Source organism: Sus scrofa, chromosome 10, assembly GCF_000003025.6.
Source record: "Sus scrofa isolate TJ Tabasco breed Duroc chromosome 10, Sscrofa11.1, whole genome shotgun sequence".
Lineage (NCBI taxonomy): Eukaryota > Metazoa > Chordata > Mammalia > Artiodactyla > Suidae > Sus > Sus scrofa.
The window spans coordinates 68,007,291-68,024,907 of NC_010452.4; the positions used below are offsets into that span (position 1 = coordinate 68,007,291).

Here is a 17,617-nt window from a genome sequence, read left to right on the forward strand (position 1 = left end):
TACTACCTGACAGCTGCTGCTTCTGCTGCTTTAATTATTCTTAACCAAAGGAAACAGTCACATCTAAATAAAGGGTTTAGTAGGTGGTGAGAAGAGCATTCTCTGACTTAACCACTATGAGATGCCATCTATTTTGTTGATTCAAGGGTAAAGCTATAAACCTACCAGAAGAAAGGTGATATATATCTGAAAAGACACATTTATAACCCATGAGACCAAACCAGGGAAGCAGTGTAGCAGAGACACTTCTTGGCTTACGAGTGACGGAGTGCAGTGGTATTTTCAATTTCTTCACTCAAGTATTGCTGCAGAGTTAACAAGGAAAATCAGAAATGCAAAATCTTGATTTAGTAAGAGTTAAAGACAACTGCCTTGCCATCTGCAATATCTGAGTCTGGCTGCAGAGCTCAGCAGAGACAACAGAGAGAAGTCATCCGAAGAACAGCGTCCAAAAGGAATAAAAATTGGTCTGTCCTCAAATTTCTCTGGAGCAAAATTAAATTCTAGCAGACAGAGGAGCTCCAATACACAGAATGTGGGAATATGTGAACCAATAATTTTATAAACAGCCAAACTGTAACTCTAAATAAAAAGGACTACAGTGGAAAAAAAGTTTAAATTCAATAACCTACAAATCCTTAAAAAAAAAAAAAAAAAAACTGGAGGACTAATCAAAAGATGACTGGAAAAACTACTATTTAAAAAATAGAAATATCATGGAATTTATTTATTTTAGGGCAAACTAAAACAAATATGTTATTTGTGGGTAAAGAACAGAATGTTTGTATCATAAGCCAAAATAATGCAGAAATAAAACAAAAGTGCTGAGGAAAGACATAAGGAAAGTGTGAGACGGTGTAAACATCCCGATTTCACACTCTTTCAAGCTAAGAGATGAACAGTGTGGATTAAACACGATACGTTTCAAAGACAGACGTGCACATGAGCATAAAGGTAAAGAGTAAAACAAGCTTTTATACAGCTGCTAGATTAGGTCATGAACTTAAAAGAGGAATACAAAGGGAAAAGAAATACATTTATTGCATTCTTGCTCATAGTATGAATCGATTTTTACTACAGAAAATAAGGCACCATGAATAGAATATGAAATTATAGGTATTTCTGTAGAACCAATGCAATCCAAATCAAAATTGCTGCTTTTATTTTTCAAAATATTCCCATCTTATTCTAGAATCCATACAGAAACACAAAAGACCAAGAATTGCCATGGACATTTGCAAGCCAATTAACAAACCTGAAAGATTTAACACTACCAGATACCAGTGTTTACTGCAAAAAGATAATGTGGCACAAGCATCGACTGAGTAGCCAAAGAAACTCTACAGTAAATCCTGGAACAGACACAGCTATAGGTGGCTGACGGCCAAGGGGGCCCTACAAGGCAGTGGGGGAAACGGTGTGTTTTTCAATAAGTAGTTTTGCATCAACTGGCACATGAGTCTTCTATGGTACCAGAAAAAAATTATCACACATGTAGTGGCTTAAGACAATGCAAGAGTATTGCTCACCACTCCTCTGGGGACCTGTACAGGTGAGCTGGATCCTCTGCCCAGGGCCTCACCAGGCTGCACAGGAGCTCGGGGCTGGAGCCCGCTTAAGGCTCCGGGGCCCCTGCAGGCACAGAGCTCTTGCTGGAATTGGTTGCCTTCGAGTCGCTGGGCTCCAGCCCTCAGCTGACAGAGACCATCTCTTCCTTCGCGAGCAGCTTCCTCTCCAAAGCGGAAGCGCACAGCTTCAAAGCCAACAGGAGAACGGCTGGCGTGCTCCGAAGCCCTCCCTTCAAAAAGCGTCACAGTCCCTCTGAAGGGCTCATCTGACCAGATCAGATCACTTAAAACGGTTCCCATTTTAATTAAATCAAATTCAGCTAAACTGGAGCCTTCATGACACCTGAAAAATCACTTTACTTTTGCTCTCTGGCACAACCCAATCAATCATATATTCTAGAGGTCGGAGATTACATGAGATACCAGGGGCATGAATCTCAGAGGCATCTCAGAATTTTATCACCACAATTGGGGACAGACCCAGAGAGACCAAAAAATGCTATATCCCCATCTCATACTATAAACAAAACGCAATTCTTCTTCTTTTTTTTGTCTTTTTGTCTTTTCTTCGGCTGCCCTCACGGCATACGGAGGTTCCCAGGGTAGGGGTCGAATCATAGCTATAGCCACTGGCCTACACCACAGCCACAGCAACACAGGATCTGAGCCGCATCCGCAAGCTACACCACAGCTCACAACAATGCTGGATCCTTAACCCACTGAGCAAGGCCAGGGATTGAACCCGCAACCTCATGGTTCCTAGTCGGATTCGTTTCCACTGCGCCACAACAGGAACTCCACAAAATTCAATTCTTATCTTACCTTAGAAATGAAATTCAAAGGATTTCAACTTTAAGTGTCAAAAAAAATGCTTTAACAAAAATGGAGGACAACAGTTTTGTGGTCTTCGTTTTGGCAAATATCTCCTAAAAGGAAAAAATAATACTAACAAAGAAAAATGATAAGTTGGACTATATCAAAGTTATGAACTTGTTTTTTTAAACATAATAAAAGCCCAAAGTGTGAGAAGACATTTGTAATGTATAAATACAACCAACAAAAGACTCTAGTATCCACAATATGTAAGAATTCCTACAAATCACTGTGGGAGACAGAGAAAATTGAGTAATACACTGAGCAAGGACTTGTAAAGACAAGTAAAAAACAGATGCAGACGACAAAGAAGCACATGAGAGGTGCTCAGCCTGAGTAACAGTCAGAGGGATGCAAATGACAGACACCATGACACATGAGACACACGGAGTGGCCAAAATTCACAAAAAGATGAAACTTCTAAGAATTACAGAGCAGACGAATGAATGGGAAGCACTGCTGGAAAACTCCATCCATGCTACCAACACTGGACACACGCCCCTCAGCACAGGACTCGCACTCCGGGTTGCACTTAAGAAACGCACACCCAAACGTACACATGCACCCTGACACAGACCAGCGTGTTCCGAGCAGCGCTATCACAGGTCCACATAATGCCAACTACACAAGTGCCCTCCAACAGAACGCTGGACACTCACAGTGTGTTTACCTAAGAGAAAAATATTCCGAATATGAATGAACGTTTTACAACAACACACCGCAATGAGATAAACATCCAAATGTAAGGGTTAGCAAAATAAGTCCCATGAAAGAAAACAAACAGTGGAGTTCCCATTGTGGCGCAGTAGTTAAGGAACCCGACTAGGAACCATGAGGTTGCGGGTTTGATCCCTGGACTTGCTCAGCGGGTTAAGGATCCAGCGTTGCTGTGAGCTGTGGTGTAGGTTGCAGACACGGCTCAGATCCTGTGTTGCTGTGGCTGTGGTGTAGGCTGGCAGCAACAGCTCCAATTAGACCCCTAGCCTGGGAACCTCCATATGCCGCGGGAACGGCCCAAGAAATAACAACAACAAAAAAGACAAAAGACAAAAAAAAAAAAAAAAAAAAAAAAAAAAAAAAAAAAAAAAAAAGAAAGAAAACATACAATGATTATATAATTTATACACATTACAAAAAAAATACAGGCAAAACTAAGCTATACTATTAGAAGTCAAGACAGAGGTTACCCCTACAAAGTAGATTTCTGAGGTTTGGGGAACGTTATTTTCCTTGAGCTGGATGCTACTGACACAAATGTGTCAGGACCAGACTGTGAAAGTTCTGTGGAAGGCACACCTTCCAGGATATTTGCTCTTCTGCATACACTGCACTGAAAAATAAACCTTTTTACAAATCTGATGGGATGCCTCCAATTGTAGGCAAAAATAAAATGATGATTAAAGACATCATAAACCACTGCAGCAACAAAATGAAAAAACACAAAAAACCAGAGTTACAACTTGAATATCAAGCAAACTTCTAGTTAGGGACAAAAAAAAAAAAAAGTGAGAGAGAGGTAAATACTTTCTAATGATGAAATACACAATAAATATCTAATAATTTTGCATACATATGCAAAAAATAACACAAACCGGTCTTCCATGAAGATGGGAGTGTAACAACCTCTGAAAATCTGCACCTCCACATAAGCAACCAAAAAAACTGGCAAAAATTCTCATAATGAACATTTTCAGAATTTTGGAAATTAACCAAAGTCTAGCTATAGTAATTTTTAAAATGGTATGGTAATGCCATAAGAACAGACATCCTAGTCCAATGAAATAAAATTGAGATTTCAAAAACAAACCCACATATCCATGGCCAACTGATTTTTGACAAGAATGGCAACCAGCCATGGGTATGAATGGTCTCTTAAATAGTCCTTGGAGTTCCCTTTGTGGCTCAACAGGTTAAGAACCCAGACGCCATGTTGAGGATGTGGGTTCAATCCCTGGCCTTGCTCAGTGGGTTAAGGATCCAGCACTGACCTAAGCTGTGGTGTAGATCACAGATATGGCTTGGATCCCGCATTGCTGTGGCTGTGGCGTAGGCCAGCAGCTGCAGCTCTGATTCGACCCCTAGCCTGGGGACTTCCATATGCCACAGACGCAACCTTAAAAAGAAAAATAAATACATAAATAGTGCCCAAATAACTTGCAAGCTCACCATATATAAAAATTGTTTGTAAGAGTTTCAATTACCTAAATGTAGGAGCTAAAATTACTGAACTTTTTAAGAAGAAATAGGAGTGAACAGGTGCCGAATCACCTTAGATTCGATTCGGCAAAGACTTCTTAGACTGGAGTCCAAAGCATGAGTAACAAAAGAAAACATGGCTAAGCTGAACTTTAAAACTGAAAACCTTTGAAAGGACATACAAGGAATTCTTACACCTCAATAACAAAAAGATAAACGACTCAATTAAAATGTAAAAGAAAGACTTCAATAAGCATCTCTGCAAAGATACAAAAATGGCCAATAAATACACGAAAACATGCTCTAATTAATTATTAGAGAAATGCAATTCAAAGGCATACTGCTACACTACCTAACGTCCACAAAAGAAACCTATAACAACAAAAATAAACGAAAATCTAAGGAAATAAGTGCAAAACAAGGTGTCCGTGAGGACGCAGAGAAACCCTCACACATTGTTGGTGGGGCCAGTAGCGGGGCTGCCTGTGGACAGTGAGCCGGCTCCATAAATGGAGCAACACAGAATGAGAAGTGCCCCGGCCCCTCCAGGGCCACACATGCGCCCCAAAGAGCTGTCATCAGAGACTCAGAGAAATAAGCGCGCAGGTCGGTAATTCTGTCACTACTGTGGTCTAGCTACCCGGGAAAATACTAAATTTGGATAATTCATATCTTAAAACCATTCTGGGTCAGTCGAGAAAGGATAAGGTAAATAAAACCATAAAAGAACTGGCATAAAGACGTCCCACTATTTCATAACTCAAACAACATAAGAGAAAAGCTAGACCACCCACACACTCTTCTGGACCAAACAATCAGAACCGTGAAATGTTGGTGGCTCCGGCGCAGCCGCCCGGCAGGAGGATCCACAGACCAGCTCCAGGCCCGTCTTGGCCCGGCCCGGCCTCCCAGGCCTCGACGCCCCGCCAGAGGGCGGCTTTTTCCCCACGACGCCCCTAACCTGGCCGGGAGAGCCGCCCCGGCAGAGCCGCCCCCAAGGCCGCGCCCCCGCTTGCAGCTCGGGCCGCCGCCCCGCCGGAGCCGCGCACTTACCCCCGCAGGCGGCATCCTCTCGGGTCCTGGGGTCCGCAGGACCGAGGCCGCTGTCCCAGCGTCTCCCGGGGTCCAGTGGGCCGCAGGCTGGGCCGCAGTGTGAGGCACACGCGGCGCGGGTCTGGGGTGCCCTCTGGGCTCCCGCACGCAGTGTCCGGCCCTGGTGGGCATCCACGGTTACCTTTACGTCTGGGTTTTGCACCTGGGCCCCGGGTCTAGCCTGGGGCTTTACAGCTGCGCCCAGGATTTACGTCTGGGGGTTGACATCTGGTCCTTCTTTACAGGTGGAGGGGTTTAGTTTGGGGGGTCACGAGTGGCCCAGTTTATACTTTGGGGGTGTCACGAGTGGCCCAGTTTATACTTTGGGGGTTAGGTCTGGGCCCCAGGTTTACGTCTGGGCTGGAGGTTTGCGTCTGCGGCGTTTCCGTCCGCGCCCGCTTTACGACCTGGGGGACGGCATCTGGGCCGTGTTTACGACCCGTGGAGGGGGGGTGACGTCTGGGCCCTCGGTTTCGTCTGGGGGGGGCGGTTTACGGCTGGTCCCCAGGTTTACGGCTGGGCCTGGTTTACGACCAGGGCGTCGTCTGGCCGGTCTCTCCAGCTGCCCCGGTGGCCGCGTCGGCAGTGTCCGGCTGTGGGGGTCCCGGCCGTCACCCTGGCTCCCACAGGGGGGTGACCAGCGAAGAAAGCCCCGCAGCGGCCGCCCCTCCCGGCCCCGCGCGCCGGCGCCTGTTCCTCCCGGAGAGGCCTCGGAGCTTCCTGTCACAGCTGCACCTTCGCGGCAGGCGCGCTGCAGGCCGAAGGTAACCCTTCCCGGAGACCCGGGCGGGCACGTGCTCCCTCGCCCTCGGCGGCCGCCGTGCCCCGGGGCGGGAGCGGGCGCGCGTGGGTGGGTGTCTGTGTGTCTGTGGTGCCGCGTTCTCCTGACCCCGCGCGACTCCGCTGCGGGGCTGGCGGGCCCACGGGCGTGAGCAGCTGCTGTGGCGGGGTTTTCTCGCGAGGGGCCGTGGGCCAGGCCGCGCCGCGCCGCTGGGGTTGTCGCGGGGTTGTCGCGGGGTTTTCTCACGAGGGGCGTGGCGGCCTCACGCCCCTGCTGTTGGAGGATTAACTCTGTGCCTACGTACTGTGGGGGTTGGAGGCCTGCTTTAAGCATGTACATGTATAATGGTGCGTGTGCGTGTATGCTGTGTGTGTTACACAGCTGTATTTAACAGAAAACGAAACGCAGTGCTTTTCAAACCTATGAAAAGATGCTCAAATGATGGAAATAAAACTTTAGTTGATAACTGTTCACCTAGTTACGTGGTAAAGGTGACAGACGATGGTTGGTGAGCTAGGTAGAAGATAGCCCGCCAAAAAAATAGGGAACAGACTGTTCCATTTATTCCTCAAGAAGGGTAAGTTGGTGGGTAGTACTCAGTAGAAGGTAATGTAACAATAGCTACGTTTATGGTTTTACAGTTTTGCACACCCACGTGTATATGTTTGGCAGTAACGCTGATCTAGCGATTTTTTTGTCCTTAGCAGTTAGTTTGTTGGTGCTCTTTCACCTGTGGGAAATGAGGTTTGTGAAGATTGTTGTGGCATGGTTTCTACAAACACAAATTGGTTAAGAAATGAATAGCTATTAAGGGAAGACTTGTTAAGTAAATCATGCACATCCAATAAAACTGAGGACCCAGTGGGGACATTTAAGGGGTGCTGTATACATGTTGAAATAAAAGATAGAGGGCAAAGAAACAAAGGAATGTACGTCTCTGCAGATGTGTTTATGTAAGTGAAGATAAATGTGAAATTAGTAAAATTTCTTAACTTCTGAGGAGGAACGTTGGATAGATAGGGACCAAGGGATACTCATTCTTCATTTCCTCACTTTGTCCCTGTGTATAAATTTGTGTATTTCTTACTCCACCAGATAAATACCAGAAAAGTAAACAAACACCCAAGTGCATAAAAACAAGACACCTGGTGGAGACTCTAACACAGAGCTCTTCTCTCTTCATTTAATAGCCCGTGACTAAAGGTCAGCCCCTTAGCACCTGGGGCAGCCCTGTTCTTATCAGGGAAATGAAGGGCGGACTTTAAAGCATTTCCAGGGGCAGATGATTGGTTTCCAGTCATCTGTCAGATGTTCATGTCATAGGACAGAAGCACCAAGGGCCAGGATTTTGTGCTTTTGTGTTATTTTGGTTTGGGTGTCTTGTTTTTTTTTTTTTTTTTTTAATGGAACCATCAGTGGTCAGTGTGCTCCCTGCGTAGTCTGACAGAGGGAAGAGACGCTTTGCTCAGAAACTCCTTTATTTTATTCATAATCTAAGTAAGTTGCCATATAGACACTGCCTTCAGTTTCTCCCATCTCCTCAAAGAAAGACAATAGTCCAATCAGAGTATTCCTCCTCATTATGTAATTTGTCTGTCAAAAGCTTGGGAGGGGGTTTTAACTTCTGGCTTGATTTGTTTGCTGCTTCATGCATATGTGCTGTAATTGCCTTCAATTTGACACCTTCAGAATAAATGAGTTCTTTTTTTTCATGATCTCACTGCCTTTGGGAGCTTCTCAAAGTGCACACACCCCTAAATAAAGTTCTGTGATTTTAAAAATGAATTCCTTATACAAAAATTGTTGCCTAGGAAAAGAGCCATTTAGAGGAAATCGCAGATGCACAGATTTGAGGAAACTGCTGCTTATCATTTTCCAATTAGTTCTTGTCTGCGTGTGTTTTCATTCTTCAATGCTGTACCTCTCCCTCTGTTCACTTTTTTGTATGTATCCAACGGCAAGCTTATTTCTGTGCCTCCTAGCAGCTGTTGAAGGGTTTATGAGATGTTATGATTTTGGATGAAAATCTGTTGGCCACACTCTGAAATCTGCTGAAAACAGACCACCTTGTATATTCAGTTTAAGTCATAAAATGCGGAGTAGGAGATCTGAGCGGGAATGGCCATGGCTTATCCATTCAGGTGTGTAGAAAATGAGTTTGAATGAGAAGTTGAGGAGTACTGAAACTAGATAGGGACAGAATATCAGTGACTGTTTGACTGACATGCATCACAGAAACCTGGTGAGGCTTGGGAATCAGGAATTCTGAAGTCATCTACAGTCATAGATTGGCCTCCAGGACAGAAAATGCTTCTTCTAGCCCCAAAAGGTGTTTTGCGATTCAAGAGAGGCTTAGGTGACAATGCACCTGAATCATTTCCAAAACATTGTAAAACACAAGACAAATGTTTTTGATTTATTTTAAGGAGGGTGGGACTTTCACCATGTTGCCCAGGCACCATAGATGCCAGTAACAGAAGGAGCGGTCACTCATGAACCCAGTAAAATGCCATCAAATTCAAAATTTCTTATGATCAATCTCAACACCTACCGTTTATTTTCACATGTGACTTGAATAATGATTATTTGTGTGGGTGAAGATCTGCAGTTTTCTGTGAAGTGTAAAATTCGGCGACAGCATTAAGGATGAATGAAAATTCAATGAAATTAAATAAATAAGAATGAATGAAGAGTGAGGGCTACTTAAAACCTCTACCATGTTCTCTCTTGAATGAAGAAGACGGTTTTCCAAGGAAATCTTGATGACGTGCTCTTCTGCCATCTCCAGACCAACGGGGTGCCCGGCCTGCAAGGATGATGCAGAACCACCTCCACTGCAAAATCACCTCCTATCTCTTCGCTAGGCTAGAATCTTTGAAAAAGCAGGCATCCCATCTGTACCTGAATTTCAGTTAGCACAGAAATGAGGCAGAGAATTCTAGTATTTTAGAGATAAAAGAAATTTCAGAGTTTATTTCAATTGCCTTATTTCACACATGAAGGAACTGAAATGTGTCTAGAATTTGTTAGGGATTTTCTGAGGATTACAAAATTAGTTATAGACTCAATAGAAATGTCAGTGTATTTGACTAAATTTAAAAGAAATTAGACCTGATTGGTGAAGAAACCATAGAAATTCAAGGAAATGAAAATAAACTGAGAACACATTTTTGTCAGACAGGCGAAAGATAAAAGTTTAGCGTACAACTCATAAATTGTACTTGTAACAAAGAGCATCATGCCATTATAAAAGTAGTTAAGGTATACAGACAGTAAATTTTCAAAACAAGACATTGGTATATTTAAAAAGTTTACCCTCACTAGCAATGAAGCTGTTATTTTTACTATTTTATATTGGCAATGAGTTTTCATATTCAAGGTATGCAAGATTGGCTCAGCATATTAAAATCAGTTAATATAGTCCATCACATCACAGGCTAAAGAAAAATATGATTATATCAGTAGACACAGAAGAACCATTTGACAAAATCCAACACCGATTCATGGTACAAATTCCTAACAGATTCCCTCAACTTGATAGACTATCCACAGAAAGCCTGCAACCAACATTATACTTAATGGTGAGAAACTTGAAGCTTTTGCACTAAGATCAGGATAAAGGCAGGAATGCTCCCTCTCACCACTTCTCTTTCGCATCATGCTAGAAGTCCCAGCTAATGAAACAAGACAAGAAGAGGAAGTAAAAGTTACACAAATCAGGAAGGGAGAAATAAAACGGCCTTTGTGAATGACATGTTAGCCTGTAGAAAATCTGAAAGAATTGACAAGAAACCCCTGAATTAAGGATCTGCGATTGTTGACCTGCAATGATAGCAGGTTATAAGACCCATGATTAATATGTAAAAAATACCACTTCCCTACATACCAGCAATGAATTAGTGGAATTTGACGTTAAAAACATAATTATAACTACATTAGCATCAAAAATGTTATTGATATAAATCTAATATATATGAGGTTTATATGAGGAAAATTACAGAACATTGGTTAAATATATCAGAGACGATAGATAGATATTCCATGCTCGTTTCTAGGAAGCTATGATGTTGTCAAGATGTTAGTTTTTCCCAATTTGATCCATTTATTAAGTGCAGTCCCAATCATAATTGCAGCATGTTATTTTGTAACTATCAACAGGCTGATTCTGAAGATTATAGGGAGAGGCGAGAGTCCCGGAGCATCGAACACAACACTTAAGGAGAAGAACAAAGTCAGGACTGACTCTGCCTGGCTTCGGGGTTTGCTGTGAAGCTGCAGTAATCCAAACAGCATGCTCCTTCCTTCTCGAAAATAGCAAAGAGGGAAACAGTGTCTTAAGACGTCAAGAGACATCAGGCTGAGTGAATGAGCCAGTCACAGGAAGACACCTTAGGTGTGGTCCTAAAATGGTCACCTCGTAGGAGAGTGTAGACGGTGGTTTACCAGCTGGGGTGGAGGATGGGGAGTTGATGTTCAATGAATAAAGTCACGGTTCCACAAGATGAGTAAATCCTAGAGAGCTGCCGTGGCGCGTAGTTCCGCAGGCTAACGAGACTGTATCGTGATCTCATGTTAACACAAGAAGGTGGGAGTGTAAGAGGGACGTTATGGAGCTGATGGACGTGTTTATTACCTTAACTGTGATGGCGTCTCAGCTCTGTGCCTATGTCCAAAGTCAGTAATTGTATATCCTAAATATGTGCCCTTATGTTTATGTCAACTGTACCTCAATGAAGACGTTTTTACGAAGAGACAGTGTGGTATTGGTGAAAGAATGGACGCAGATCAGTGGAACAAAATAGGCTGGAAAGAGTCACACTTAAATCGAGCCAGCCAGTCTTTGACAGAAGAGTACAGGCACCTCAGCGGGAGAAGGACGGTCTCTTCCACAGATGGTTCTGTAACAGCCGAATATCCACACTCAGAAAAAGAAATTCAGATACTGATCTTGAATAATTTCACAAGAGTCCCTCAAAATGGATGATAGCTTTAAATGTAAAACAAAACGATAGAGCTCCTCGAAATAACTTATGAGAGAATCTGGCCCAGCTTAGATTTGGTGATGACGTTTAAGATAGAACACTGAAAGCATGATCCGTAAAAAAATTGATAAGTTGCACTTAATCGTGAAAACACACACCACAAACTGGGAGAAAACATTTTCAAAAGACATCTGACAAAGGACTGGTGTCCAAAATGTAAAAATCTTCAAATCGAATAAGTGGGACACAACCAATTAAAAAGAAGACAGAAGACCTGAACAGATACCTCACCAAGGAATATGTAAAGATGGGCAATAAGAACATGAAAAGATGCTCGACATGACGTGTTATTAGAGAAATTCAAGTTGCAACAATACCACCAAAGATACCCCTACACATCCATCAAAATACTGACAACCCCAAATGCCGGAGAGGATGTGGAGCAGTAGGAGCTTATGTTATCGGACAGAAGGCAACTTGTGCAGCTGCTTTGAAAGGCAGCTCGGAAGTTTCTTACGAAGCCTACTTGGTCTTCTCATGTGACCAAGCAATTGTGTTCCTGGATGTTTATTCAAAGGGGTAAAACTTAGGTCCACACAAAACCTGTTCATGGCAGCTTTATTTTAAATCAATAAAACTTGGAAGCAACCAAGAGGTCTTTTAACAGTTGAATGGTCCATCCAGATGATGGAATATTATTCAGCACTAAAAAGAAATGATCCAGCTGCAAAAAGACATGGAGAAGCCTTAAATGCACATTACTAAGTGAAAGAAGCCAACCTGAAAAGGCTACTTACTGTGTGATTCCAACTCTGTGACATCCTGAAATCACACATCTATGGAATCAATAAAAAGATCAGTGGGTGCCAGAAGTTAAGGGGAGTGAGGGGTGAATAAGGTATTTTTAGAAAATTGAGATTATTCTGTATGATACCGTAATTGTGGATGTATGTCACTTTACATTTTTCCAAACCCATAAAATGTGCAACACCAAGAGTAAACCCTCCTGTGAACCAGGACCTCTGGGTGATGATGTAGTCCGTGTTGGTTCACTGATTACACAGCACACATACCGTCTGCTGGGGGACTTTGATTGTAGGTGCTGTGGGGCGGGGTTACATGGGAACTCTCCATGCTTTCTGCTAAATTTGCTGTGAAGCTAAAACGGCTCTACAAAGTAAAACCTGTATGGAAACAATCAAACAAGCAAAAGCCAAAGTGTTTAAGTGTGAAAATATTACTGCTGTAATTATACATTGGAAAAAACTCTTGGATGCTTATGTAGGATATAGATCAAAAATTTTAAATGTCGTTTTTTCATACCAATAATTTCCTTTCAAGGATATTATCCAAAGAAAATAATCACGGATCTCATTTTTTTAAAAATGAAATATATTTTTCAAGTCCACTAATATTTAATAATTGACATCAATTAAATCTACTTCCACTCAGTAGAATATTATATAGTTGATCATACAGCTCACCCACTGAACAGAAATATTTTGCCATGCTTTGTCTTGCTTTCTGGCTCGAAAACTTCACACTCCTCACTATGTTTTGGCAAACTCAGTGTGCATCTCAGCTTCCCATACCACAAAATATTTCAGATACCTCCCTGTTGGGTTACGTCCTGCAATAATGTCCAAAAAAAGTGTACTAAGTGTTCGCATGTTTGTGTAGATTGAGGTGTTTGAACATGTATCTTAGACCTTGATCCCATGAGGACTGAATGAGGCACAGCGTTGGGTTTTATATTCCGACGTGTCATTTGCAGGGGCCGTGGACAGAGCCAGAACCCTGGTTTTCTGTCACTGCTTTCAGGCTTTGTTCACATGTTCATTTGGGCACTGAATGAAACCAGGTCCATGCACATGTCCTGGGTGTGCACAGTGTAAAGTGGAAACATGGGTTGCGTCATGAGAAGTTGGGGCCAGTAAGCCTGAGGACCTCCACGGACACGGCTCAGCTGTGACTGGGAACATGATGGGCTTTCAGGACCCTAAAATGCGGCTTATGTGAGGGCAGAAGTCTTGAGGTTCTGCGTTTGAGGCTGTTTGGGGAAAATAGTGAACCAGCACCCAGATGTTTGTGAGTATATTCCTGCTCTGTTTCTGCTCCAGCCATGCACTGCATGGGTGCTCTGATCCTGCGATTCCACCGCTGCTTGATCAATGGCACTGCAGCTCAGGAACTGATGGTACATCAGGAGCACAGAGGTCTTTGATTAATCTCCTCCTGGTAGGTTTAAAAGATGGAAAACCCCCTAAGGGCTCCCGTGTACTCTCCTTCTTTGCAGAGATCAGAGACAAATAGTTCCTTGCCATGTTATTCTTGTCTGTGTAAAGAGGATTTGTACAAGAAAGTCCCTGGTGTAAACAGTATTGAAAAATTGTTCTGAAGGATTAAAGCATCTTCTAATGATCTGACCCCAGGACGGAGTCTTCTTGCAGACCGCATCCATGGCCCCAGGAGTGGGCTGCCCAGAATGATGCTCAGCCCCAGACGTGAAAATAAACAACAGACTGAGGCAATGTAAACTCAGGCTTTGCTTCCACACTTCAATATAACTATAAAAGAATGGCAGACGTAAGATTTAGGCTAGATGCACAGTGTATCAACTGGGCATGTTGAGCTAAGTCAACGGAACCGCTAAGAATAGAGAAAGCCAAAGGAAAGAGAAATCAAAATATAGAGACAACAAGATAATAACATTTTAAAACACTTTACAGTACGTCCGTTTAGGGTTTGTGGCAACAGGATTTTTTCCTGCTGCATCAGAAAGTAGTTCAGTGTCATTTATTTCCCCAAACAGGACGTTTGGTTTATTGTCATAATAAGTCTCTTTGGATCAGTGAGTCATTAACAACTTAATCCAACAAAGCTCTGCTTTTATTTCCAGGCCAAAGTTAGTAAAGCATGTTTGAGACTTAAGCTGGGACTCACTGGCAGCCCTTTAATGCACTGACAATGTTCTGAAGATTACAGATAGATCTAAAAATTACAAATAAAGCACTGCCCAAGACGGTGCCCGTCTGTCCTGTGCTCTGCCCTCCAGGGTGGAACGGAAGTCCCACACATGCCAGTCGCTGCCTTTGTGATGCCTGTCCTGTCACACGTGGGCGTGCTCCACTGATGCCTCCTTCCGATGGAGGAGGCTCCTGTGAATCATCTAAACAAACGTCCTTTCTGAATTCGCTGGACTCTTTTACAGACATCCAGTTCACTTAGCTGCTTAACCCTCACTTGCAAATATTTGAAGAAGAAAGCTACCTGTTGCCAGTAATCATTGGCACCATTTGAAGAGATAAATCTATAAATATATACACCATAAACAAGCACATCTTAAGAAGTTTTTCCCTTTAAAAATGGCATTTGAGATGGGATCCTGGATTAAAGAAAAGGCAGGAACCTGTTGGTTTAACAAAGTATGAGCTTTTTTTTCCACTCCCAGATAGGCTTCCTGATTGTATCGTATCGTGTTTATTATGGATCTGCAAAAAGATTACATGCCACCTGTGTGCTGTAGGGTTTCTAATTGTGCCTCCAGCTATTTCACAAGATTATCAAGTGCTCAGTGTAGGGTTATTCTGGATGTCAGTTGTCCGTGGGAGCTTTAACTGTCATGTTCTGTCACATGGTTCAGAGACACTGGATTACCTGGGAGCTTTGTTCACAACCTGCTGCCACCATTTCTTTGGATCAGTGTGTCCTAAACTACATAACGGGGAGTGGGAATCCCTTATCTTCCCCATTTTCTCTGCAGCTGCCCTCACAGTGGGTGAAACCCTTCTATTCCATGTGTCTGAGTGACTTTTCTAACTAGCCTAAGTCATTAGTGTTTATCCTTAATATGGAGCATTCTACAGATTTCTGCCGAAACGGCAGCATGTATCTTTACATTTCTAGAACACATCAGTAGGGACTGTGCTCTATTGTGTTTTTGCCATTTGGCAATAATTTACATCAATAAAAAGCCAGAGAAAAACCAAGGGGCATTTTTTTTTTTCAGATTTCCCCTGGTAGGGTTAAATGGGAGAATTTCGAGGTACCACTTTTTGATTCTAGAAGAGTCTTTTTCTTTAGTTCCATAAACTATGAGAATGGCATCATTCCTTTACATCAGATGTCTTTTATTTCACTTTTGTTGTTTGTGTTTATCTTTTTAATCGTCTCACATGTTACATGTTAGGGGGTGGATGCAGCATTGCATGACAAGCTGTTTCTGTACTGTTGGGCTCATATCTTCTGTGCTTCCTGTGACTGGAAGGGAAGAGGATTCAGTGAGGACATGGACTTTACCCCTTCTCGCAGGGTCCCTCCAAGTGTCCAAGCATCTGCCTGCTGAACTGTGGCATCTGCAGTGTTTCAGAATATTGTTGTTCTCCCATAGTGTGCGTGTTATGTTTGTATGGTTGTAGTAATTTCTTTCTTTCCTATATCCCCACTACTTCACATGCAAAAAAGTCAGGAGAAACTGACAGGAGAAATGAACAGAAAGATCACAGTATTCGGTTTGAACAAGTCCCCGTTTCTCCTGCTTCGGCTTCACTCTGATACTGTTGTGCTTGGTGCTGTCGCCATTTGATTTACAAATGACCTCACTGGCCCCCAGGGTCAGTGAGTTTGCACTTTGTGACTGACTCCTGGTGCCTCGAATCCCTGGTGTCAATCATGTCATAAGGGAACTCGTGTGCACTCCGGGACTTTGTAGCACAGTATTAGTTGTACGTCAGCCCAGGGTGGGCACAGCGGTGCCTGTGCCATCCCTTGCAGAAGAGCGAAGGGAAATCTGAGCTGGGGCAGCGCCTCTCTCCGGCGCCTGCTCACAGAGGGCATTCCACACTGTACACTGCCATGAAAACACACTGTGGATTGCGTGTCTGTCTACAGTCTCTAAGTAGAGGGAGTAAGATACTGCCAGAGGAGAACGCTCCTGAAACAGTCAAGCGTGGCTGATAAGGATAAAGTCCCAGGGCACGAGCAGGCCACAGATGGCATTGTCACTTGCAGTCTTAAACTTTATGTGACAATTGCACATTATCAGGACAGACAGTGTTCCTCATGTTTCTCCAAGTTATAAATACGTGCATTGATGTTTCAGAAGGCTCTTGAAAACATTTCAGAAAACATGTACTTTTAGTCTCTTAAACGTTCTCTCTCTAGCATGTGTATGTGGTATCTCGTGGTTCAGTGTTACCGTTTTCTGGTGATTAATGAAACTAAACGCTTACTATTTCTACGTCTGTTTTGTGATGTATCTCTCCAGGTCTTTTCTCCAGTTTTCAGAGGTGGTTTGTCTTCATTTCTGATGAGTAGTGTTTCCTTATATACCAAGATCAAAAGCCCTTTGACACATGTTGTAAACATCCATGGTTGGCTGCTCCATTTCTTACAGTATCCTGATGAACGGAAACATTTAATTATGGTGAAGTAAAACTTTTCCGCTTCTCCATGTCCCACACTTGTGTTCATCCTGCTTATTTAAAAATCATTTTAAACTTAATGTTTTTCTATATCAACAGCTTGTTATTTTAGTGAGAAAAAAAAAATTTGTATGGACTTACCATTAGCTATTGAATTGTTTTCGAGTCTTTATTGTTAATCAAATGACCCAATTAGCATGTATACATTTTTGAGCTCCATGTTAATTCTTTTGGTCTGATTTTCTCTCTCTGTTGTATATGTTCTCGATTCTGTTATTCTCATTTAAGCTTGTCTTGACTGTTCTAGATGCTTTGAATTTTCTTATAAACTTTAGAATTAACTTGTCAATTTCTGAAAAAAAACAAAAGCATACTGAAATGTTGATTTCCATGCATTGTACCTACAGAATAATCGGTGGAAAATGAAATCCTAACAATGCTAAGTGTTCCAACTTATGAACTTGGTATAATTCTCCAGTTTTTAAGGGCTTTTGACTTTACCATTAACAAATTTTTGTAGTTTTTTAGTAGTTATGCTTTAGCTTTTATTAAAGAATTCCCCTTAAGTATTTGGTGGTTTTGCTACTATTTTAAATGCCGTTTTATTGGCATTTTCCCATTGTTCATAGGTAATACAAAGAAATGCAATGACCTTGTATCCTGAGACTTAATTTCATTTACTACATCCTGTAGTTTGTACTT

The 17,617-nt window shown here is 42.6% G+C and overlaps 1 protein-coding gene across 2 annotated transcripts in view; it reads left to right on the forward strand.

The window, feature by feature from the left end:
- ADARB2 (adenosine deaminase, RNA specific B2 (inactive)) overlaps positions 6,241-17,617 on the forward strand; it is a 455,053-nt gene continuing 443,676 nt past the window's right edge. For both annotated transcript variants that reach the window (XM_021065069.1, XM_021065068.1), the window contains exon 1: positions 6,241-6,493. The gene's annotated coding sequence lies outside the window, so the exon portion shown is untranslated. The remainder of the gene's footprint in view (positions 6,494-17,617) is intronic.